The sequence below is a fragment of the Mustela nivalis genome, assembly GCF_964662115.1.
Source record: "Mustela nivalis genome assembly, chromosome: 18".
Classification (NCBI taxonomy): Eukaryota; Metazoa; Chordata; class Mammalia; order Carnivora; family Mustelidae; genus Mustela; species Mustela nivalis.
In genome coordinates this window covers 19,243,640-19,269,471 of record NC_139037.1, presented here as the reverse complement: position 1 = coordinate 19,269,471, position 25,832 = coordinate 19,243,640, and the positions used below count along the sequence as shown (strand labels likewise).

The following is a 25,832-nucleotide window of genomic DNA, read 5'->3' as shown; positions in this document are numbered from 1 at the left end:
GCATACTCTGTCTCAACAGTTTCCCTTCTCAGCATCTATTGCGACAAAATGCACAAGGAGACGTAAGTCCATTCGCCACAGCATTGGCAGTTAGAGCTGCAAACCTGAAACAATCCAAGGCTCACACGATGCAAGGTCAAGCAGCAATTAAAACGGACGAGCCACGTCTGTCCCTATGCACTGTGAGGAGGTAACACAGCGTGTGTCAGATTAAAATGTGTATGTCCGTCCACACAACATGGTGGACATATAAACATTCAAGAAAGGCCTGGAAGGATGCATCTCAGTCTGACATCATCAGCTGCCTCTGGAGGTGAGAGTAGCCTTGCCGGAAAAGGTCAAAGGCGGCTGAAACTGTATATGTGGTGTTGGAGGTTTTGTAATGTCAACGTGCTAATATGTTGCTTCTATACGTACTTTGTAAAGTAAAGCAATGTTGGGGCACCTGGGTGGCTCAGTAGGTTAAGCCTCTGCCTTCCACTCAGGTCATGATCTCAGGGTCCTGGGATCGAGCCCCGCATCGGGCTCTCTGCTCAGCAGGGAGCCTGTTTCCTCCTCTCTCTCTGCCTGCCTCTCGGCCTACTTGTGATCTCTCTCTCACTCTCTCTCTCTCTCTGTCAAATAAATAAATAAAATCTTTAAAGAAAAGAAAAAGAAAAGCAATGTCCTGTGAAATGACCAACTAGTATGTGACACTCTGCCAGGATAGCTATCTCTTGCAGGGGACAGAGAGCACAGAGGCTAGAAACATCTGTCAATGGATGGAGTGACTCTTCTGTTTCTGGGGCAGTTCCTGGTCCATGTCATACGAACAGCTTCTGCATGTAGGCAGGAAATTGCTTTCCCGGAGCCTGTATGGGATCCCGGCTCAGGGGCAAGCCCTCGGCAAGCATTTGCTAACCTATTCTTCACCAGAACCTTATGTGGTCCCCAGGTAGAGATGGGAAGGCATCCCAGAGTTCGTTCTGACAGAGCCTGAACTGAAATCCAGGTATGTCTGAAGACCTGCCACAGGCTGTGATGGTTCATTTTATGGTCACCTTGACTGCAATCAGGGATGCCCAGAGAGCCGGTAAAACAGTATTCCTGGATGTATCTGTGAGGTTTCCAAAAGAGAGGAGCCCTTCTATCAGTAGACCGAGGAAGGTGGATCTCCTCCCAGAGGTGGGTGGGTTTCACCCAATCTGCAGAGGGCTTGAATAAAACAAAACCTGGGTGGCTCAGTGGGTTAAAGCCTCTGCCTTCGGCTCAGGTCATGATCTCAGGTCCTGGGATCGAGCCCCACATCGGGCTCTCTGCTCAGCGGGGAGCCTGCTTCCTCCTCTCTCTCTCTGCCTGCCTCTCTGCCTACTTGTGATCTGTCTGTCAAATAAATAAGATTAAAAAAAAAAAAAAGGAAACGGGGAGAAGAAGGGAGAAGAAACTGTCTTTGCTTGCGCTGGGGCAGCCCTCTTCTGCCTTCAGACCCTGGTGTTTCTGCTTCTCAGGCCTCCAGACTCACTCCATTCCCACTTCATCATGAGAATGATACATACATCATGTATATGATACATACAACATATGAAATATGTTTTACTCAGCAGGTGATGTTATCAGTAAGGCTTCTAGCAAACAGTAGGTATTGACAGTTACATTTGGGGGGAGCCAAAAGTATAGGAGGACTTTCAGCTGTGCAGGGGGACAGGACCCCTAGCCCCCGTGGTGTTCGAAGGGCAACTGTGCATGTGTGCGTGTGGATGGATGGGTGTGTATGTAGGCAGATATATGTATGCATATGTATATATATCAACACACACACATATACACATTCAAGTACATACACATATGTACTTTTACATACATGTAAATATATAAACATATTTCCTACTGGTACTGCTCCTCAGGAGAACAGTAATACACAGTCTTTCCAAAAACCACAACCCTTATTACTAAGCCATGTAGACAACCGTCCATGTACATCTACCTACAGTCTGCTAACAACTGCTTTATCTCTACAACCATAAATAGCTGTATTTATACCAGTGGTTCTCAACGAAGGATGGTTTTTGCCCCTCAGGGGACATTTAGCACTATCTGGAGACAGTTTTGATCATCACAACGGAGGGGAGAGGGCCGCTACCGGCATCTAGGAGGTAGAGGCCAGGGACGCTGTCAAACTTTCTACCATGCACAAGAGAGCCCTCACAATAAAGAATCACCCAGCTCCAGGGCGCCTGGGTGCCTCGGTGGGTTAAAGCCTCTGGCTCAGGTCATGATCTCAGGGTCCTGGGATCGAGCCCTGGATCGGGCTCTCTGCTCAGCGGGGGGCCTGCTTCCCTTTCTTTCTCTGTGCCTGCTGCTCTGCCTACTTGTGATTTCTGTCTGTCAAAGAAATAAATAAAATCTTAAAAAAAAAAAAAAATCACCCAGCTCTGGATGTTGAAAGCGCTGAGGTTGAAAATCCTTGGTCTCTACCTATAAGAATTGCTTGAAATCAGACACCCTCCGAAAGGTCTGGCAAGGTCAACGTGAAACGGCCAACTTCTCTTCAGTCCCTAAACCGAGATTTGGCCAGTTCCCACAGCCACGTAATATATGGCAATGAAAAACTATTGCTCACTGCCCTTTGGACAAAAGCCAGTCAGGTTCTCTGTAGCTTCCTGCGAAACCAAATAGGAGGGCAGCAGGGTCCAGCCCAGTTAAAGATAATGCCGCGGAAGCGGAGGTAAAAGGTCAAGGAACAGGTGAAAATAGCCCCTTTGATATTTCTCACCCAGGATAGTAGACCAGAAAAGTACAAAGAATATTAATAAGTAAACAGAAATGTCCCATTCTGTGTGTGGCTTCTTCTTCTTCTTATCAGATAGCATTTCGACTGGAAGATGTGTTTGGATAAACAGTCTCTCAGAGTATTTATCAGCTCTCTTTTTGGTATAAATTCTTCCCATTCTCTTTTTAAGTCTGTTTCCAATAGTGAAAATGTGCCAGTGATAATTAAAACCTAATTCTATCCCCGTATTCCTTTAAAAAAAAAACCAACCCAGAATATGATCTCCTGTAAAGTTCTCAGAAATAATCAAGTCTCCATATCCGTCCATAATAACAGTGATTTCAAATGGATAAGGCTTGCAGAAGAACTACCCAGAAATGCAGTGAAATTAATTGCTGTTTTTCACGAAGCAGCTTTAAAATGCAGTAATTAATTGACCTACTGTTGGAGACAGTTTCCTCATAGTTAATAACCACTCTTCCCAGACATGAGAAAGACAGATTGCTTCCATCTGAAAATAGCCTCCACTAAAACCAAATGATGGAAGAGATCGCCACATTTTCTGGTACGTGCACCCTAACCAGACGGGGCCGCGTGAGCTGCTGTTACTACCTTCAGCCCGGTGAGGGGAACGTGCCTCTAGGCTCCGCCAGGGTGTGCTTCCCGGATTCCTGACTCTGACACGCCTGCCCGTCTAGGGATTGCTGTGCCCGAGAAGAGGCTGCTCCTGGAAAGCGGTGTCTTGTGCCACAGGAGGCAGCCCAGCGTTGGGGCCAAGCCTTGTTTTTCCTCATCTGTCTAATGGGCACATCAGACATGAGAACTGGGTCCCGACCTCTTCCCTATCCACTGACGGTTGTTGTGACACATAAGTGTAATGAAGCTGGGAAGGAGCAGTCACAGAATTTCTGCCAATCTTGCCACACTTCCACTTCTGAGCTATGCACGCCCTCACCTGCTGAGTGGCTCACCACCCTCGCCCTCCGCTCGCCTCCTTGGAGTGCATGAAGGGACTCACTTGTCTCCAGCAATCTCTTTTGGGTGTGGCCAGTGAGGAGCCCCATGGGAAGGACTGGGCAGAGGGCGGCGAGTGGGGTCAAAGTATTTGTTCTTCCATCCACCCTGTGAGCTCGCTCAAGCTGGCTCGGACGGCCCCGGCTCCTGTCTGGGCGCCCCTCTCCTTGCCAACCTGTCCTTGGTGCTGCCCACCTTCCCTCTCTATGCCCTTACAAGCCCAGGATACACACGCCCCCCACCCCACCAGCTGCCACCAGCCCCCCCGGGGCACTGCGCTACCCCTCAGGGTCTCCCCACACCCCACTCACACCTTTATGAAGAGAGCCTTTACGAAAGCCTCCTCTGACGACGACTGGAGGGCGTCCTCCCCTCCTGCTGGGGCTGGACCGACCTCCTGTTTCTCGGAACCTGATCTCACCTGGGGCCTTGGCGTGGCCGTGACCTTCTAGCGCCTCATAAGCAATTTCCCTTCCTGAATCCTTCCACGCACACACTGCTCTTGGGATGATGCACGGTCTGAAGTCTGTCACGGGCCCCAGGAGTGAGAAGGAGAACTGGAAGCTGGAACATAAGTGCTCCGGCTCATTTTGCGGGTGGAGGAGTGCAGTGGAGGAGACCTAGGGCGGCCGGAGGCAGGCGGCGGATTCCGACTCGGGGCGGGGTCCGACTGAGATCATTTCGCTCGGGGCCAGAGCTGCCTGTCGAGGAGTTTGCATGCATCTTTCTCCAGAGAGAAGAGTTGAACTGAACCTTTTCCAAAATCCCTCTTAAACCCCAGTGCCATTATCACATCCCTGGAGTGAGAATTCGCCGCTGGGGGGGGGGGGGGGGGGTTCAGTGACTCCATTCCTTGCAATCCCAAGGGAGAAAAATGAGCCAGTTCTGTTTGTTTGAATTATCAGTTCGTTTTATTTTCTCTTCAGTCTTTGGCTGCGGCACGAAAACAAGTTCCTTCTCTCTTGCTCAGGGTGGACGCTGGATCACCAGTGGGTGATCACTGGATCACCAGTGGGTGATCACCGGATCACCAGTGGGTCCTCTTCCCCAAATTTCCCACGAGGGAGAAGACATGCACATATTTTGGTCCTGGTCCTTCTCCCTCTCTCACTTCTTCTTCCTTTTGTTTTTTCTTCATTTTGCAAAGGAAGTCAGTGATACCCCCCCCAGCGACGACACCCAGTATATCACGGGACAGAAGAGCTAAGCTACAAGGCTCCCAGAACTTGAGTCCTTCTGCCATCCATCGGACCGAGCTATTTTATTTAAAATTTAGGACATTCACATATGTCAGCGGAACTACAAAAACTGTCCATAGGTGTATCTTCCCGTCCTGGGTGGTCAGAGAACAAATGACCGATTGTCCTGCACGCGGCTTGCCAGCAGTTCGAGAGTGTGGGATGGCCGAAATGTGCAGTCAGGAGCCCCCCCACCTCACCTGCTGGCAATCAGAGTCCTGCAGCCTGGCGGGACGAGGTGCTTCCCCACTCTAACCCACACTGCCTACCCAGAGGCTTCCTGCCTCTCCTGGCCCCGTGACTGTATGAACTACATTCCAAGACATGGAAGCAACTGAAGAGAGACTTCATGCCATCCGCGTCCCTGAATCTGTGTTCTGCTCTAGGAAGGAAGCATCGAAGAAGGTACCAACAAGCCCAGGAGTCACTGAATTCAAGAAGAACTAGGGCTGGGGGTGGAGGGGTCATCCCAGCTCTCAGGAATCTCAGCAGAAATGTTCTATGTTAATCTTTATCCCTAGTCCTCCCAGTCCTACAACTGAGACAGAGTTCCTAGGTCTGGGGCGCCCAGGTGGCTCAGTCGGTTAAGTGTCTGCCTTTGGCTCAGGTCATGATCCCAGGGTCCTGGGATCGAGTCCCGCATTGGGCTCCCTGCTCAGCGGGGAGCCTGCTTCTCCCTCTCCCTCTCCCTACCGCTCCCTCTGCTATGCTCTCATCTCTCTCTGTGTATGTGTCAAATAAATAAAATCTTAAAAAAAAAAAAAGAGTTACTAAGACTACTAAAACAACAATAACCCCATCTTTGTGAACCAATCCAGAAGAAAACCAATGACCTTAGCACACTGCCATTCTAGAGGTACCTCCAAGGCTGTGGACATGCACCTCCATCCACACTTGTTAGGACCACTCTACACACCTGAGTAACTAAATCCATCTACAGTGCAGAATGAGAGTGAATAATGATACAGGGACCAGGGAAAAAAACATGATGAGTTAGAATAATGATCACTGGGGCGCCTGCGTGGCTCAGTGGGTTACAGCTTCTGCCTTCGGCTTGGGTCATGATCTCAGGGTCCTGGGATCCAGCCCCAGATCAGGCTCTCTGCTCAGCAGGGAGCCTGCTTCCTCCTCTCTCTCTCTGCCTGCCTCTCTGCCTACTTGTGATCTCTCTCTGCCAAATAAATAAATAAAATCTTTAAAAAAAAATAATGATCATCAACCTCTTAATAGACTCTCAAAGAATTCTTCGTGCTCATGCAGCACCATGTGTGTACAGAAAATGTAATGTCTCTTGGCAATTATTTTTCACATACTTCTACCCGGATTGCTTGCTTTTCTGGTGGTAGCAGATTAGAAGATGTCCATTTAAAGAACCATGATTGGAGGGAATCCCTAGCTCAGGCGGAAATGAGAGGGGCCAGAGCTCTCGCTCCGAGGATGCTGAAAAAGACGCTTCCAAAGACTGACTCCGGCCCCGTGAGCCAGACTGGGACTGCTACGCACAAAAGCAGAAAGCCACATATGTTCAGGAGCTTCTAGAAGAATCATCCCATTAGAGCAGGCTGAAAACCTGGGAAGTTAAAAGGACAATTCTAACGTATTAACCAATAAAATAAAAACATGTTTCAAATCCTCTAGTAATGGGAGATTTCAATGCCGCTCGCATGCTTGCCCAACACATCACTGATTTCACTTTCTGTGTTGTCAGCTCTGTTCTTTCTTGCCTCCAACGCAAATTTCTAAATTCCACCGTGACGTTTTGAGAGTTCCCGTCTCTTCTCATTCCGAGTGGCAGTCTCTGCTTCTCTGCATTCATCTGAAGCTCTTGGACCACCCTGCTTCTGTTTCACAGAGGCTGACTGTTTCCAAGACAGGCCTTGGACTTCTCAGATTTTTAACTTATCTTGGAAAATATCATTTTTGGAAAAAAAAAAAAAGAAAATTTCATTTTCGGATATGCTCTTTTCCTTTGAGTCTCTAGAGCAATGCTTTTTTTCTTAGACACAGTTCCCCACTTTGGTGTTTTTTTAAAAAATTGTTTCTTTGTTTCACTCATCCCGATTTGGGCAAAACCAAGCTGTGTGTTTTCTAAGAGCCAGGGTAAACAGTGTCCACAGTCACCCAGCTTCCCTGGAATATTGGCCACATTCAGGCATTCAGTCATTGGGCTTAGATTTAATTTTCTCTTGCTCTAGTGACTGACCTCTTTGCCATTACGTATGCAACTCTTCCTCTTGCAAATAAGTCATGAAATGAAATGAAACACATCGCTTGCCACCCCTTTTTTTTCCAGCATCATCTTTAGGTTATTACATGTACACTTTTTAAAAAAAGTTTTTATGTATTTATTTGACAGAGATGACAAGTAGGCAGAGAGGCAGGCAAAGAGAGAGGAGGAAGCAGGCTCCCCGAAGAGCAGAGAGCCTGAAGCAGGGCTCGATCCCAGGACCCTGGGATCATGACCTGAGCTGAAGGCAGAGGCTTTAACCCACTGAGCCACCCAGGTGCCCCCCATATGCACACTTTTAAAAGCAAGGAGTAATAAAGAAGTTAGTGAAAACCCAAACAAGGAGCAGGGTTCTGGAGTTACCAGGTTAATAGTGAACTCTCGAGCTTACGGATGGCCACCTGTCATTCTCATTATGAAACTCCTGGGACTTCAAATTAAAGGTAGACATTGAGGGCGCCTCAATCCCATTGAGCCTCACATCGGGCTCTCTGCTCAGCGGGGAGCCTGCTTCCTCCTCTCTCTCTGCCTGCCTCTCTGCCTACTTGTGATCTCGGTCTGTCAAATAAATAAATAAATCTTAAAAAAAAAAAGTAGACATTGAGGGTCAGTCTCAAATTTATGTGTGTGTTTCTATGAGAGTTCATGTATATACAGTATGGGCATAAGAATACGTTTGTGGGAAAGAGAGCAAGAGAGGTAGATTGATAGCGTCAACTGATAACTTGATAGATTCAGAGACATCTTCCCACAGGTTCTTTGAGCAAGAGGGCCTGTTTGGGTTTTGAGAATGTGCTTTTCAATCCATTCCATAAACACAGCAACATATGGTCCTATGCTCTTAAATTTACACTGTTTTGCTAGTTTGCCTTTCTGTATCGAAGGTGGTCTATCGAGTATACATAGTCTGTGACATTACTAACTTGGAAGTATATATTCATATTTTGCCTATGCTCTAGAATAATTTATAACTCACAGAAGTGATCCAATCTTCGATAGTATCACAAAACCCATCAATGGAATAGTCTGCCCAATTAGACAGTATGTTTTATGCTTTCTTCTGTGGTGACTGGTCTGTTAAATTAATTAGTGGGTTGTGGGGTTTTTTAAGCCAATTTCAGTTACTTGTATTTCTTCCCTGAATAATAAATTTAATCAATAATCTTATCAATGTATTGACCCAGAGTTGTACATTTTAATTGTATTCTCTTATTTTTAAACCTTCTCTATATTTGGAATGTTCCAGTTTCTCTTTAATTTTCCTTAAGGATAATGGTGACTCCTATTTTTAATAAGATTATAAGAAATTGATCTAGTTGATCGATTTACTGATTTTTGATAGAGGGGAGAGACAATTATTCCATTGACAGACAATGGAATAATTTAGCTCTTTTACCTTCTACTTCAGCATATTTGTATTCTGATCTTCATCATTTGTGGTTGCCTAGTTTCCCCAGGTGTTCTCAGTCCAACATCTGAAAGAGCGTGATTAGTTTACTTTTATTACTTCGTTTTGAGTAAGGAATTGACTTCTGTTATGAATTTGCCTTGGAGTAAAGCTTTGGAACTATAACATGTGTTTATAATAAAATATAAAATATTCTTTTACTTTTAAATAACTAGCAACTTAGATCCCATTATTCTTTAAAAATTACCTAGAGAGGAATTTTAATTGTTATTGTTATTTGTTTGACTTTTTATTTTTAATTTGTATTTATCTGACATTACATTTGGAGAGCTGATCTTATATAATATCCACTGTACAGAATGTATCATGCTTATTCATGTGGCTTAGCATAAGATAAAATGTTATCAATCTTCCATGGAAGACTAAAAAATATTTTTATTTTAATATAGGAGTGCTATCGTTTTTTTAATTTGTCTATGTACTTAACGTATTTTTAGTCCCTTACCTGCCAAAGGTCATGAGAGAGGTATGTCACATTCTCTCCAAACAAATGTGTTTCTGTACACTTCCCATTTTATTTCTAACATTTTTAGCTTTATATATTTTGATGCTCTGTAATTCAGCAAATAAATTTTCATGACTGTTTTATCTTTCCTGTGGATTGTAAAATGACATTCTTTGTCTCCCTTAATATTATTCGGCCTAGAATAAAGTTTTTTAGAAACTAGTGTTGTCAGTCCCACGCTCCCTGTTTTTGCATTTCCTCGATAATGTATTTCATCCAATTTTTTCAACTCCCTTTGTCTTTTAGTTGTATGAAACATCAAGTGGGAATTTACTGTTGAACACAATAAGAGAAGTCTGGTCTTCTCGACTGTTGGAAAATATTGTTAATCATATAGAATCGTTTAAAAGGACCTAGAAATGTTGGGGCGCCTGGGTGGCTCAGTGGGTTAAAGCCTCTGCCTTGGGCTCGGGTCATGGTCCCAGGGTTCTGGGATCGAGCCCCGCATCAGGCTCTCTGCTCCGTGGAGAGCCTGCTTCCTCCTCTCTCTCTGCCTGCTAGTGACCTCTGTCTGTCAAATAAATAAAAATCTTAAAAAAGAAAAAAAAAAAAGGCCCTAGAAATGTTGACAGGAGCCTCTCCTGGGCAGCCCAGCACCCCTCTCCGTGTGGTGTTCTCTGAGAGGCAGCGCTGGGACCGTGAGCCCTTGGTGTCATTCCACTCCCGGCTGCTGGTTAGAATGTACTGGTTAAGCAAGCATGCCTCTAGGCTACAGAAGCCATGGGGCATTCTGAGAACATAGGCAAAATGAGAGAGGTAAGTTAGATGTAACGCCTTGGTCAAATCTCAGTGTTGACAATAATAATATTATCTATCGGGTCTTCCTCTGTGAATTTTTCTTCCCACTGCCATCTTCTGTGTGCTCTCAACATAACAATGGAGCTGGAAGAGCATTGTGTTGGCACGGGGATAAAATCGCAGGAATAGCACGCTCTCTGTCCCAGGCAGGCTTCGATAAGGACGGTGACTGTCTGCAACGCCAGGAGAGGTCAGGGTCAATACTGTCTGCCAAGAGAGCTGCTCAAAGCACCGTAGATGTACTGTGTACATTTGTGTACTGTGTAGATAATGTGTATCATCTGTGCCTCAGTTTACTCATCTGTTAAAAAAGATTCAATGGGGCCATGAAGTGCATATAAAGTTCTGAGAGCAGATTCTTGGCTTATAATAATTGATAGACAAGCGTTAGCTAATATCATTATTGACTGACTTGACCCTCTTGGTTTATACCAGTTCTCTTTTTTCAAGATTTTATTTATTTATTTGAGAGACAGAGAGAGAGCACAAGCTAGGGAGAGAGGCAGAGGGAGAAGGAAGCTCCCTGCTGAGCAGGGAGCCCGATGCAGGACTCGATCCCAGGACCCCAGGATTACAACCTTCACCAACGGCAGAGGCTTAACCCACTGGGCCACCCAGGCACCCCTCTCTCAGCTTTTCAGACTGCTCACCTATTTCCTCTCTTAACCATATTTTTATTTTTTGGTCTGTATTTGGATTTACTTATTTATTTTCCTCAGCAGTTTGGAAGAAACGCACTGTTTTGTTTAGTTTTGTTTTTTTTAATTTTGCTTTGCTTTGCTTTTATATATTAGAATCATTTCTTTTTTCTCTGATTCACAAGATTTAACATCAGCTCTCACCCCCTTATCAGATGAGCAATGCCGTGAGTTCACGTTTTTCATCTCCCTTTTATAAACCCATTTTCTTTAGATTACTACTGAATGATTGAGAACCATTTCTTTGGAGAATCATATTTGCATTCAGATGAGAGGGATATTTACAGTTTTGGACTTTATATTAATCATTTTCTTTGCTCGCAATCATCCCTCTCATACCGTGGTTTCTCCTTCTTGGGTCTCTAATTTCAAGTCGGTATCCCTGTGTGTCACTCATACTCACGTTCTTTTTGCCTCAAATTAGATTTGAGGGGAAACTTATTTTGCAAGTCTTTCAACACATTTTTTGGTTTGTTTCAAGTTTGTGAAGGTTCTTTTGGAGACGTTTGTTTTGGGTTTTTTTTTTTTTTTTTTTTTTTTTTGCCTTTAGCCTTTTCCCGTGAACGGCCACTTGGCTACTTATCACATTGTTGGGTCACACACTTTTCTCTGAAAACACTGTACAAGTTGCCCCATTTCCTGGCATCTTCTATGCTCTTCTAGGTGTAAATCTTCTTTTCATTATCTCTTCTTAGAACACAGTGGGGATGTTTGATCTCCATATTTAGATCTTTTCAGCTTCAGAAAATTGTATCTAATTATACCCTTGATGATTGTTTTCTTTCCATTGCTCTTTTAATCTTCAGAAATATCTAAAATTTATGTGTATTATATTCATTCTCTGTCTCTCTATCTTTTTCTCATCTTTTTCTTTGTATTCCTCTGACACATACTGAATGCTCAATAAATATGTAAGAAAGAAAGAAAAAAAGAAGGGAGAAAGAGAAGGAGGGACTTACTTTGGGGACATGTTCTGAATTTATCCCACTCAGCTTGGATTTAACTCTCTGATCACGTCTGTCTTAACTGTGGGTAGGCAGCCGTTTACCTCCTGATAGCTTCCTTGCAACCTCTTCTTGTGTCATGGAGTTTCATGTTTTCATATCGGTTTGTGTTATTTTCAAAATGGCCCATATTCCTGGGTCTTACCAAACATTCTCTATGCTTCCACTACACCCAACTTAGACAAAAAATAAATTTCAGGGTAACGTTACTTTTCCTTTGTACTACAATATTTCCCACTCACACCACTGCCTTGTTTTGTGATGAACATTCTGGAATGATACCACGTGGAACTGCCAGTCTGGATCCGTGTTTTCCCATTCAGGTGCCAAAGGATCAAGGTGAGATCCTTTCCTAATGCATCTGTTCGGTTCTCTGATACTTGACACCAATACTCAATGGCACACAGAAGTCACCTTTATTATGAGCACGGCTGCCGCGGACTTCCCTGTGTCTGCCCCAACATAGCCCATTCCCTGTCAGAGTTACGGCCCCTGAGATGTAAGGGTGGCCCTGCTCACTCTTGTTGCTTGTCTTAATTTCCTACAAGTAGGCACTGTTGGGACAGAGCAAGATGTGGGGGCGCCCACTGCAGCTTTCAAGAAGTGTTTTAAATAAATGACTATTTTTATGATTCATATAAATCCTGAGTCTCGGGGCGCCTGGGTGGCTCAGTGAGTTAAAGCCTCTGCCTTCGGCTCAAGACATGAACCCAGGGTCCTGGGATCGAGCCCCACGTCAGGCTCCCTGCTTAGTGGGGAGCCTGCTTCCTCCTCTCTCTCTATCTGCTTGTGATCTCTGTCTGTCAAATAAATAAATAAAATCTTTAAAATAAAATAAAATAATAAAATAAATCCTGAGTCTCTGAGCCAAATAGAGTGTGAAAGTGCGTGTGTGGCGGGGGGAGGGGAGGGATGTGCTTGCACGCGCGTGTGCTGGATGAAACAGACAATACAATTCCATTCCCCACACTTCACGCTTGCAAAATACAGTTCTTCAATTACTGTTTTTCTTTTTTCCTCCACTCACTTTTACTTGAGTATCCACTAAGTCCTGGAATATTCTGATACACAATTTTGATTTATTCTGCTACGAAACAGAGCTAGACCGCGAGCTCCCCGAGGGCAGGAACTACGCAGTCAGCTCCCCAGCGAACGCCATGGCCCAGCCCGTGGGTAAGACTGAGTGAGCAAGTGAGGGGCTACGTCAAGGCTGGGTTGGACTGAAATGCGCCCACATTGTTTTATGATGGATCCTTTTCCCCATGTCTTTCTAATTCTTCTACTTATATGGGTCTACAAATGTGTTTTTCAAATTATTAAATTAGAAAAGCATTCCTACCAACATCCTGCATCGGGTAATGATTGTAATGGGAATTTTTTGTTAGAACCCTTTGTACATTTCCATATTTCAGTTTCTCATGTGTGAGAAGTGTTGAACAAAAAGAATTAGCTCATACGATGTCAAGAGGTTCGGTAGGCATGATTGTTACAGGGGCTTTTTTTTTTTTTTTTTTTTTTTTTCCGAAGTCATTAAAGGACATTTGGAGGACAAGGGAACAAAAAAAGTCCCAAGACGGAAACACAGCAGTCACTATCTGACATTTCCATGGAGTTCCTTCCAGGTCCATTCCCCAATGTTGAGCCTGTGGCTGTGGGTAGGAAGAGATTCACCAGCCAAACACTAGTGGGAGGGTCAAATCCATGGTATTTAGAAAGAGGCGTGGAATCTATATTAATGCAGCTGAGATAACCCTTTTATTGTTTGTATTTTCCCATTTTGAACAGTAATTGCTGCTGCCAGAAAGCCTCCGGTAGTGAAAGGAGTCGAGCCGTCTCTGGGTGCAGAAATCAGGGGGAGTTGTGTAGACAGACCGGGGAAGTGGCTGGATGTGTTAGAGTGTGTTTGAGGAAAGCAGAATGCCCTTAAAACATGACTCAGAATAACTTCTGTTATTCACATTCTACACACTTAACTATTTCTAGTTACAGAAACCTAGAGAATCCTGCAACCCTTAATCACAGGCCTGACCCACAGAAATGTTCTCTTGGGCCAGGTCTCCATGTGTCCAGAATGGCCTGGGAAGAAGAGAGCTTGAATGGTGAAAATGAACCATTTGAGCAAAAGCAAACAATTCTCTTCGTAAATACAAGTTAGACATTTTGCCACCTCTTAGTGAGAGGAAATTGGAACTTTTTTTTTTTTTTTTCCCAGCCTTGCTTTGTAATATTCAAAGGTTATATGAATTACGGGTATGGCAGCTGTCTAAATAGCTCTATAGTGTTCGTTTCAGATTGAGTTCAACCATGCTAACCTTACATCCTTCGACTGCCTTGGCGATAGCCTAAATCCAAACCCACCCTTCACCCTTCAGGTTCACACAACCTGTTCTGTCCATTACAGACATCCAGATCAGACCTACACAAATGGGATATGGATTTTGATACTCACCCACCTCCCAGAAAAAGGCTCTTTCCAGATGCATCCCTGTGTGAAGGTGCTTAAGTTTCAGGCATTATTAGACATCATTAGATGCATTGTTTCCTTTTTTGCCATTAAGCATTTTCACATATATAACATATTTTGCTACTTTTTTCAGTTACCATTGGATAAGCAAGTCTCTCCATTTTGTTACATGATTGTCATAACCATCCTTTTAGTAACTGCACGAGAGCCCACACACTAGACACACCACCACGTCCCCCACTGTGGGAGATCTAGCCTGAAGAAGTTACTTTATAAGTTCCCACTGTGGGGTACTCCATGGAAAAGCCTAATGACTTACATCAAGGGTTGAGACCGGCTCATATTGCATGAACACAGATGTCTCCCACTGAAAAAGGAAAGGCACCTTTCAGAGCTCTTTGTTTTGTTGCTGCTTTTGTTTTCTTTTTAGAACAACTAACCAACTTTCTGTTTTTCTGTTTATAGAAAACAGCTGTTACATAAATAGCTGCTTTATATAAAGGTGCTGGGGCACTGGGTACCACCTCAGAAAGGGGCATGGAATCATCAGAACTATAAGCCCAGCCGCACACGTGAACACACGTGCGCACGCGCACACACACACACACACACACACACGTCTTCTGGGGTCAGTTGTTAGATATTTCGATTACAGTTTCTAGGAGGAGGTCTTCTGGCAGAGCCCAGGCCTGGAAGCTGCCTGAAAGACGTAAGGATATTTGGGAAGCAGAAGGAAGGCTGTAGCCAGAGCCCACTTCTCTTTTTAATCTCACTCCTCTTTTTTAAAGCAACGATAAATGAAGACGCTTTCCACTGTATATAATTTAGTTGTAAGGTCTGCCGTCATTTCTGAGTAAAACGAACACGAAATAAGATGTGCATCCATGTGAAATACCTTTGGTTAAACTGTCCTGAGAATGATTAAATTCAAGGGGTGTGTGTGTGTGTGTGTGTGTGTGTGTAAGAGAGAGAGTGAGCACATGTATATTTAATATGCAATAGATAGAAATAAAGATAATACTCCTCTGTTCCATACAAGGGAAGATGGGTTGACAGTGGAAGTCATCTGCCCTGATGAGGGGTATTTTGCCAGTAACGCTGTTTAAAAAGTCAGTTGTATTATTACTTTTCTTCCCTTCTTCTTCCCCCTCTTCCTCCTCCTCCTCCTTCTTTTTTAATAATTCCTTCATTTGTTTTTAGTTTTGTGCCCATTACAATGCACCCGCCATTGCCTTCATTTGGGACAGAATATTCCCACTTGCCTACTTTTGTGTGCCACTGGCTTTCTCATCTACACCTTCTTACTCTTATAAGACAAAATCAGCGGAAGTAGGGGTTATTATTTCTACGTTAAAGATAAGGAACCTAAGACTCAGAGAACTTAAGCAACCTGCCCTTGGCCATACAGCTAATAAGAGGTCAGCTCAGGATTTGAAATCCCTACACACATATTCAAAAGCCTACACATTCTGTGAGATATGTTGACTGCATAGAGGTGGTGGATAGAGCGTTTATTCACAGAGAGAAAGAGGAAAAGCAAGAAGAGTAAGAGGGGAAGGGAAAAGACACATACAGAAAGTCACAGAGGGGCACCTGGGTGGCTTAGAGGGCCTTCCGCTCGGGTCATGATCTCAGGGTCCTGAGATCGAGCCCCGCATCGGGCTCTCTGCTCAGTGGGGAGCCTGCTTCCCTTCCTCTCTCTCTGCCTGCCTCTCTGCCTACTTGTGATTTCTCTGTGTGTCAAATAAATGAATAAAATCTTAAAAAAAAAAAAAGAAAACAAAAAAAAAAAAGTCATGGAGTGGCTACTTTCACAGTCTTGGGCCTAAGATCTTTCCCTTCGGACTTCATTTTATTTTTTTTAAAGGTTTTTAACCAAAAGTCATATGTTGAAGTCCTACCCCAAGTACCTCGGGACACGACTGCATTTGGACACAGGGTCTTTAAGAGATCATGAAGTAGAGGGTCGTTATGGTGGGCCCTAATCCAAAATGACCAGTAATCTCGTTAAAAGAAGAGATTCTGACGTAGATACGATACAGACACGGAGGGAAGACCACATGAAGACACAGGGAAAAGATGATCATTGTCCACCTGGGAGCCAAGGAGAGAGGGGTCTCAGAAGAAACTGAGCCAGACGGCACCACAACCCTGAATGTTTAGTCTCCAGAACTGGAAGAAAAGAAGTTTCTGGTCTTTCAGCCACCCAGCCTGTGGTGTGTTGTCACGGCGGCCCTAGCAGATGAACACGCCGTCAGACTCACATGGAGACTGCCCATGTTGGGGGCGACCTATTACCTTGTTCTGCTAGCCCCGTGGGAAGGGGTCTATAGGACCAAGCCCAGGACACCATTATTTCTATCCACTGGCGAGATGCAGCTGGCCCCAAGCCAACGCTGCTGCTAGGGCACTATCCCACCTTTCTCCGTTCTGCCAAGCCCGCATTTCCCAGAAAGACGTATTTAAATGTGCACTGGTTGTCTTTGGCAGAGATGGGCCCCGGTTTGAGCACTAGTGACTCAGGGCCTTAACCAAACACAAAATGACAGAACTGTTTCCAGCAGAGGATTAATTGAGCCAACTCAAGACAAACACAACGTATTCTGGCATTGCTTTTGACAGATGGAAATAAAACAAACATTAGCAACCGGATTGCAGCTAACAATATGCAAAATTAAAGAAGGTACCTTTTTAACTTTGACTGGGAGCCCACTGGCTTTTCTTCTAAAAATCTGCAGAAGGGGGAAAAAAAAAAAGAAAGAAAGAAAAAGACAGAGCCGTTAATCTCGTTATACAACCAGTTAGCACATGCAAACAAGGGAAATTAAAAGTCTGCATTCAGGGGAGGAAATAGATATTTGACACGTATATTTATTAAGGAGACTGGACTGGAAAACAGTACTGCTGTATTAATCAGAAATGGTGTAGAAAATACTTAAATAATAAAACAATGTGCACAGACAGCATAAGCTGCTTATGGATGGAAGCTTAAGGTCTAAGTATTTTTGTTTGAAGGTTAAATTTTCAATTCATTTTTTTCAGCTTGTTGCCATCTCTTCCAAGTATCACCGTTAATTGCTATAAAACAATGTGTCTCCCTGTCCGAATCCCGAACATGGGGGCCAGGAGCCGCCGGCCATCTAACGGCTGTCAGAGTCTTGTGGCAGAAATTAAAATGCCTGCATCCAAGCCGGGCCGAAAGATCAGGCCCTGAGAAGTCAACTGATCGGTTAAAAACCTCTTCTTTCATTAGCTCAGTTTTTCAGAAGTTATCTTTGGAAGCTCCCGTGTGTAGCTAGAAAGCACAAATAAAAGCTTTCTATGGGTGGAATTTCCAAATATCCCAATTTCAGGGGTTTGCGGCAGCCCCGGGGCCTCAAGCATTTACTCAGTGGGTCACCGGGGCAGGGATCTTATGCATTCTTCTGTAGGATGGGGCACTACACTTGGTCCTGGCTGTAAATGGGTGCACCCACTTCTCTTGCTGGGTTAAAGGCCTCTGGAGGGTTCTCCTCCAGTCTGGGATCCAGCCCTCGTTGTGTAGGATGGTAGGAAACAGAATTTAGAAAGCACCAGGATGGAGAACTGGGCTTGGAAATAACATTACATCTGAAGGGGAAGACGGGATAAGAATAAAGGAGTTTGGGGCATAAATACATTCACATGGGTTTTAGCTGCAAGACACGTGTAATGGCCTGAGAGTCAAAATTAACTTGGAAAATGATTTTAGGTGGAGAATAAAGGAGAATAATTGCCTGGAGGATAAAATGTGTAGCATTACATTTAATTTAAAATAACCATGGGGCGCCTGGGAGGCTCAGTCGGTTAAATGTCTGCCTTCAGTTCAGGTCATGATCCTGGGGTCCTGGGTTCGAGTCCCACATCAGGCTCCTTGCTCAGCGGGGAGCCTGCTTCTCCCTCTCCTGCTCCCCCACCCCATTTATGATCTCTCCCTTTCTCTCAAATAAGCAAAATCTTTAAAAATAACAATAATAAACATAGATAAAATAATATTTTGATTTATCGTAGAAAAAATAGCCTTTTAAAGAAAGACATAGCTTCTTCTAATCAAGTGAATTTACTTTGTAACCCAGCTTCACCACATAATACTTGTGTCCCTTTGTATAAGTCACCTAAACTCACAGCCTCCATTTCTTCATCTGAAAAATGGGAATGATAATGTCTACTTCATACCTTCTTGAATGAAGCAGTAGAAACAAACTACTAGGTAATAGATCAATTTTGTTCTCTCTCCTCCAGAGGGACATGTGGCATTGTTTGGGGACATTTTTGATTGCCATAGCTTGGGTAATGAGTGCCACTAAAATCTAGTGGACAGAGGTTCAGATTCTGATATACACCCTATAAGCACCAGACCCCCAAGAATTACCCATCCCAAAATGCTAATAGTGCTGAGCCTCAAAAACCTGGATTAAATATAGATAGGCAGATGATAGAAGACAGATAGAAATCTAATGGAGAAATTGATTTGGGGAATGTATAGGTATATAAATCTATAGGTGGGTTATATACATCTATAGGTGTAATCTCTAAATCTATAGGTAGATTAATTAATAGAATGTTGAGAGATATTCTGACATGAGATACTCTAGACATCCAACAAATGGATGTGATTTTTTTTATTAAACCTGAATATAGGATTAACAATATTATCATTGGGATGAAGCGATAGGTAACGCTAAGGGTGAAATAATGTTAGTAATGAAAACGGACCAGGCACCATGCTGTGTACCCTGTATTTTTATTACATTTAAGAGAAGGGTTCATCTGAGTCTAGGCCTAGGGTTAGTGTTAGAGCTGTGGGTCCAGGGAAGGTTGGGATCAGAGCTGGCAGACCCCTGCCAAGGAGCAGCCAAAGCTAATTATTTTGCAAACATGCAGAGAGTTCCTCCAGGGCCAAGCATCCTAATCTGAGTCCCTCCAGTCCCGGGGAAGGCACAGACCTGATGTTACCTGTCCATGTCAGGGTGGCCTGACATGGACAGGTAACTCTATCACTGCCCACTTGCACAGGCAGTGGGATCTAGATTAACTGGAGCACGGGGATGACCCAGTTCTGCGGCAGGCTTTGTTTCCAATTGCATGAGGAAAGAGCAGAAGTAGCTGAAGGGATCAGGAAGGAGAAATGCCAGGAATATTCCAATATTAAAGAGAAAAAGCGGGGTGCCTGGGTGGCTCAGTGGATTAAAGCCTCTGCCTTCGGCTCGGGTCATGATCTCGGGGTCCTGGGATCAGGCCCCACATCGGGCTCTCTGCTCAGCGGGGAGCCTGCTCCCCCCCCACTTTGCCTACTTGTGACCTCTGTCTGTCGAATAGATAAATAAAATCTTTTAAAAAATATAAAAATTTTAAAAAAGAGAGAAAAGGCAACTGTTTGTTCAATTCGTATTTAAGAGAGTAAGAAGTATAGGAAGGTCGAGCCAATATCTATGCCCCGCATTCTATCTACAGGGGAGTCTGGCATTTCCAGAATCTAGGATGGCAGTGCCTTTGAGAGATAATGGCTGCGCTGGCCACCTGCAGTCATATCTTCATGTCAGGAATGTAGGTCAGCATAATCACACCCAAGTTCCAAGAAGATAAATCTGTGATGTCATCATACGTATGAAAAAAGAAACCTAAAATATTGCATGGTGTCCTGGCTGGAGAAAGAATGGAAGTGGGTTTTCTGAATGGAGCAGGGTCAAGGGGAGGAAAAAAAAAAAAGAGAGACTTGACAGTGATTCACCTGCAATTGAGCTAAGAGCCACTGAATCTGGGAAACATTAGCAAACCGGTCCCTAAATTGGCATCTGCAGGAAGTGGCTGGTTTGGTTTGGGTGGCCCCTTGGGTGGCTAGTGTGAGATGTCCTTGTGTTCCATCGCCCTGTGTTCTTATTCCATAGCCAGAGAGCGGGATCCCTATGACCAAAAACCTGCCACACATTCAGGACAGCACAGTAGGATGTGAGCACAGTAGGATGACTTACACCTTCTTGTTCCTGGGACGGTCAGGGTCTTCATATAAATGCATAGAGTGGAATTGGGTTTAAACGCATCTCTTGAATCTAGTTTCCGGTACAATTCCCCAAAGGCTAGATGTGTGACATTCTGCCTGAAAGTTCTGGTGAGTAACGGCGAAGTTCAGACAATAGTCTGAACCACAATGACCTTGTTGTTTTGCTTCTGGAAGGCTCCAAACACACACACACACACACACACACACACACACACACGTACAAATGCACTTTAGTGAGGTAAAATTTGCATACTGCCACATTTATCCATTTTAAATAAGTAATTCATTGAATCATTTTCTAATAAATGCTCATAAAAGCGCAACCATGACCACAATTCCATTTTAGAACATGTCTAACAGCTCACGGAGATCCTTCTTGTACTTATTAACCCATTTCCACCTCCTTGCCCCAAGGGACCACTGGTCCATGTTCAGACTCCCGAGTTTACCTTTTCTGGGCATCGCATATCAACGGGATGATACAGGAAGCAGTTCTCTGTGTCTGGCTGTTTGCCCTGAGCACAATGTTCCTTGAGATCTGGCCATGCTGCAGCCAGTACCTCAATCCCTGTTCAGGCTAAACAGTGTTTTATTGTATGGACAGACCATGTGTTGTTTAGCTAGTCACTGTCGAAGGACCCATGTGTAGTTTCCACATTTTAGCTATAGAAGAACTCGGATATGAAGAACTTAGATACGTCCACACAAAGACACAAGTCTTTGTGTGAACATATGTTTCCATTTCTTTGGGGTCGGTACCCAGGGGTGGAATTGCTGGGTCACTTTGCAAATTGCTGTCTCCCCCTGGTGGGGGGTGAGCAGCCAGCGAGCCAACCTCCTCCTCTGCGTTGTGCAAGGTCATAACAGTGCAGGCAGAGAGAGAAAGAGGAGGAAGAAAGCTCCCTGCAGAGCAGAGAGCCCGATGTGGGGCTCGATCCCAGGACCCTGGGATCATGACCTGAGCCAAAGGCAGAGTTAACCCACTGAGCCACCCAGGTGCCCCTGGAGGACAGTCTTACAGCAGCCACCTGAGGTTGCTATTTCAATAAGAGGATTCTCTGAAATACAAAAGATGTGAAAGCTTCTTAAGAGTTAGCACGTAAGATGATAATGAAAATGTGATATTATTGCCATCATTAGTGTTACTCCCTTGTCATCTGTGATTTGAAATGATGTGGTTTCAAGCTCCATGGTATGATCAGGAAGCAGCTAAAAATCTAATGCAAAGAACTCTTGACTCTGATGTTTGGTCTCAATACTTCCACTTCCCAGCTACGGAAACTTCCGACACAGATGGGCCTTCCCAAGCTTTAATTGCTCCACTTAAAAAAATGGGGTCACCAACCTCCTCTCTCAGGGTTTCCATAGGATTAAACAAATTGGCAGCACATTTAATCCAGTCCTGTGAGGCTGCTGGGTGGTTAGATTTCCTGACCCTAATTTTAATCTAGAAAGGCTGTATCTCAAGAGGAACCTCCAAGAATCAAAACAGGTAGCAGGATAGGCTGCATAGGGTCCTGTGAGCAATTTCAATGTGTGCAGGGGGCGTTTTCTGCACCAAGCAATTCTCTCACACCAGCTGGGTGTCCTGCAATTAAACTACACTCTGACACTATCTCTGGGTAGACCTAGGTAGACGGTGTCAGATCCCCCAGGTTAAGGGCTCAGTCCTACGGGACTCTCCTTCGTCCCCGTTAGCTGCCAGTCATGAGCCCAGATTGTCACCTGCACTTGGGACCTACCAGCTCTAGATGGGAGCTTCCAATGACTCCATCCTAGGGTTGGATTAACTTGCCAGAGTGGCTCACAGAACTCAGAGAAATATTTTACTTACCAGATTACCAGTCTATTATAAGAAGATAAAACTCAGGGACAGCTACCCAAAAGGGACACACAGGTATGCAGGAAGGAGTGCAGAGCTTCCACACCCTCCCTGACAGGCCCTCTCCCTCAGATCTCCACTTGTTCAGGGACCTAGAAGCTCTCTGAATCCTGTCCTCTGGGTTTTTTCTGGAGGCTTCATTTCACGGACACAATGGGCTAAATCATTGGCTATATATGCTTGAACTCAGTCTCTGGGAGCGTGGGACTGAATGTTCCAACCATCTCATCACATGGTTGGTTCTCCAGCAGCAAGCTTTGGGTAGCCAATCACCTCCCCCATCCCCAGCTTTAGGGGATTCCTAAAGTCACCTCAGTAACATAACTCAGGTGCGGTTGAAAGAGGTTTCCTGCGAACAACAAAACAACCGCATTTTTTTTTTAAGATTTTATTTATTTATTTGACAGAGATCACAAGCAGGCAGAGAGGCAGACAGAGACAGAGAGGAGGAAGCAGACTTCCTGCTAAGCAGAGAGCCCGATGCGGGGCTCGATCCCAGGACCCCGGGATCATGACCTGAGCCAAAGGCAGAGGCTTTAACACACTGAGCCACCCAGGCGCCCCACAACCGCTTCATTTTTATGGTTCTGGGGAAATTCTAGCAACAAAGGACAAGAGACCCAATATAACAACAGATACTCCCATTGCTCTTATGGCCCTGGAAATTCCAAGGGTTTGGGGAGCGGTAAGCCAGAGGCAGGACAAAGACCAAATCTCTCTTTCTTATTATTAATCACAATATCGCATTGCCTCACTTTATGCACTTTTTTGTTGTATTTCACTTGGGATTTATTTGTAGAGAATGTCATCTCTATTTGAAATGAAATAATGACAAAAATTATAGTACCATCCACTGACTAGGCCCTTCTGGAAGGGGAGTTCATTTGGGTATCATTCAGGCTTTTCAAACCTGTGGCTTGTGAGCCTGGTTGGCTTGTTAGAATGACCTGGAGGGTATCCCGTCATGCCCAGTGCTTCGACATCAGCCTTGGGGATTCTGAGTCAGAATCTAGGAGAATGCAGGACAGAGAGGGTCAGAAATTCAAACGGTTGTTTTTTTTTTTCTAACTTCCCAGGTGATTCCAATGTAGAACCAGAGTTCAGAACCATCGAGTGAACTGTGGAAAAATGAGGCAGAGGCTACCTGCTCTACTGTTTAGTTGGGGAACTTGGAGAGAACTTCCAGGACTCACCCTAGGTGACATGTCTTGGTCACTATGCCATTGAGGATTAAACCCAGATCTCCAGACTGAATCAAGTACTCTGTTTCTTCCATCACGTTTTCAAGTAAGAAAATGTAACTAGACTTTAGCTAACAGGGATATTTTATTAATTAAGGAATATTTTATTAATTTTTTAAAAGATTCTATTTATTTGACAGACAGAGATCACAAGTAGGCAGAGAGGCAGGCAGAGAGAGAGGAGGAAGCAGGCTCCCCACTGAGCAGAGAGCCCGATGCGGGACTCGATCCCAGGACCCTGAGATCATGACCTGAGCGGAAGGCAGAGGCTTAACCCACTGAGCCACCCAGGTAGCCCTATTAATATTTTTTAAATTGTTTTAAAGATAATACTTATTTGAGAGCAAGAGAGTGAGCGAGAGCACAAGCAGGGTGAAGGGCAGAGGGAGAAGCAGACTCCCCGCTGAGCAAGGGGTCCTCAACCCCGGGATCATGACCTGAGGTGAAGCAGATGCTTCACTGACTGAGCCACCCAGGTGTCCCTAACAATGGATGGAAGTCCTAGAGTGGAGAAAGGACAGTTAGGGTCTCCCAGAACAGGACGGCGGGAGGGCCTCCTCGCATCTTGCGCGTGCCGACATCAGGGTCTGGTGTGTGATAAAACTGCTTACTGTGAAGAAATTCGGCGAGGAGGAGAGGTTCTAAAGGGATAGATAAATCTATAAGGAAGAATACTGAGTTGGTAAAATGCCCAGCTCAGCAGTTCCAGCCAAAAACAGAAAGGCTTTGTGAGCAGGTGGGTACCTTTATTATGGTAATCAACTCCCTACTCCGGGGCCCCAGAAGCAATGAGGTCACCAGGTTCCCTGGATGCCCTGACAGAAGGGAAGGGAGGGGCCAGGCCCGGTGAACCCAGAAATATGCAGCTGAGGCTCTGAGGGTCTAGCTACTTAGAAGTATCTGCGTTCCTGGCCTGAGGTTTAGCCAACTTGTGAATCCTTGTGGATTGATGGGGGAAATGCTGAGCTGGAAGGAATACACTTGAAGAATCATAATATTTGAGAAGGAAACGGGAGTTCAAACTCATGAAGCCAAACCCCTCATTTTACAGATGAAAGAAAATGAAGCCCAATGACTTGCTTTAAGGCTGCAGAGCTAACTGGATGGCAGATCCAACCCTCCTGCCTGGTGGGTCGTCCACCATCAAAAACCAAACAAACATGAAAACACGGTCGAAACACAGACAAGCTCCCAAGATTGTCAAGAAGGAGAGATTTGGGGGGTTGGGAGATCGCGGGTGCATCATCACTCTCCGTCCTATGCTTCGACCCTCTCCTCCAGCCCCTGCCACTCTGCCTGTGGAGTGAGCTGCCGCTTTGGTTTCTACTCTGTGTTAGAGGGATGGAGAGAACATCAAGGAAATCCAGATTCTGGTTCTGGCTTTGCTGTGTGTCTTAGAGACGTCACTTCACCAATCTGGGTTTCAGTGTCTCTCCTTTAGTAACATAAGGAATGTGAAAAGACAATTCTAATGAGACACCGCCTGGTCTATTTTCTAGGGATCAGCAAACTTTGGCCAATTCTGGCCCACCAGTTGTTTTTGCAAATAAAGTTTTATTAGAACACATCCACATCCAATTGTTCATGTCTTGTCTATGGATGCCTTCCTGCTATAACGGCAGAGTTGAGTAGATACAACAGAGACCACAGTATGGCCTGCCAACCTGAAAATATTTATTAGCTGACTCTTTACAGAAAACTTTGCTGCTTGCTATGAAACCATACATGCACATTTCACCTACTACCTGTGAGATACGCGTATGTGCATGCATGTGCACACACACACACACACACCGCTACCACCATATATTTATGTATTTCTTGGCCCAGATAATTTCTCTGCTATGGGTTTTTGGTGGGAAAATATTTCAAATATATACATAAGCATGGAAACCAGTTCAATCAACGATCCTCAAATCCCCCACGTTTTAAAAGATGTTAATATTCAGTTAGAATTTATGTTTTCTGAATTCTGTATCATAGCAATCTGTATTTATAAATCATATTGAATTCTCTGAGGAGGACGAGGAATGGACACACATGCGTGTACACAGAGCTAAAGGACCCAAAGGCTTCAGCCTGACTCTAATATGATCACTGCCACTCTACACTGGGGTTTTCAGAGAAGAGGCAGGCTCTTATTTACGAGGTCCACGGTCTGAATTACAAGAGGGATATTTTACCAGAAATTCCGAAAGCAAGCATGAGGGTTTTTTTTTTTTTTAATCAAATATAGAAAAGTAAAATTGTGATTTTGTTTACGACATTTAATCAGAGTTATCTTAACTAGCCTCGCTTGACGCAGTACTTAAATGCTCATACAAACAGGGCAAGATTTAAAGAAAATAAAGCCCGAGATTGAGTTGAGTGCCCTTTGCCAGCTATTTCATTTCCTTATCTTAATCCACTCAGTGAGATCTGGTTCTCAAGAATCAATCTTAATCAGAATGTCCTTTTATAACCACTGCTTCTTTTGTTAGGAAAACCAAAGCTTCTGAGACTTCTCTGAACTCCGGGGTTTGCAC

At 44.5% G+C, this 25,832-nt stretch overlaps 1 long non-coding RNA gene across 1 annotated transcript in view; it reads right to left on the bottom strand.

Moving 5' to 3' along the window:
- Positions 1-25,832, bottom strand: part of LOC309853136 — a 369,996-nt gene that overhangs the window by 608 nt on the left and 343,556 nt on the right. Inside the window, exon 7 of the long non-coding RNA XR_014305531.1 lies at positions 16,853-16,897. This is a non-coding gene — a long non-coding RNA (uncharacterized lncRNA). The remainder of the gene's footprint in view (positions 1-16,852; positions 16,898-25,832) is intronic.